The 488-nt window shown below is 24.4% G+C and overlaps 1 protein-coding gene across 1 annotated transcript in view; it reads left to right on the top strand.

Annotated features, from left to right (window-relative positions):
* Positions 1 to 488, top strand: part of LOC116400208 (histone-lysine N-methyltransferase 2C-like) — a 63570-nt gene that overhangs the window by 61687 nt on the left and 1395 nt on the right. The window lies entirely within an intron of this gene.

Genomic DNA, 488 nt, shown 5'->3' with positions numbered 1-488 from the left:
ATGTAAATCAATAGGAATAATCAGCAGAAATCAATAGGAATAATCAGCAGAAATCAATAGGAATAATCAATGTAAATCAATAGGATTATCTATATAAATCAATAGGAATAATCAGCAGAAATCAATAGGATTATTTATGTAAATCAATAGGAGTATTCAATGTAAATCAATAAGATTATTTATGTAAATCAATAGGAATAATCTATGTTAATCAATAGGATTATCTATGTAAATCAATAGGAATAATCAGCAGAAATCAATAGGAATAATCAGCAGAAATCAATAGGAATATCGATGTAAATCAATAGGAGTATCAATGTAAATCAATAGGAGTATCAATGTAAATCAATAGGAATAATCAATGTAAATCAATAGGAATAATCAATGTAAATCAATAGGAATAATCAATGTAAATCAATAGGAATATCAATGTAAATCACAATGTAAATCAATAGGAATATCTATGTAAATCAATAGGAATATCTATG

The sequence above is a fragment of the Anarrhichthys ocellatus genome, unplaced genomic scaffold (genome assembly GCF_004355925.1).
Source record: "Anarrhichthys ocellatus isolate YVR2014 unplaced genomic scaffold, GSC_Weel_1.0 scaffold155, whole genome shotgun sequence".
Taxonomy (NCBI): Eukaryota; Metazoa; Chordata; class Actinopteri; order Perciformes; family Anarhichadidae; genus Anarrhichthys; species Anarrhichthys ocellatus.
The sequence above is the reverse complement of the archived record's forward strand: the minus strand, read 5'-3'. Positions and strand labels throughout refer to the sequence as shown.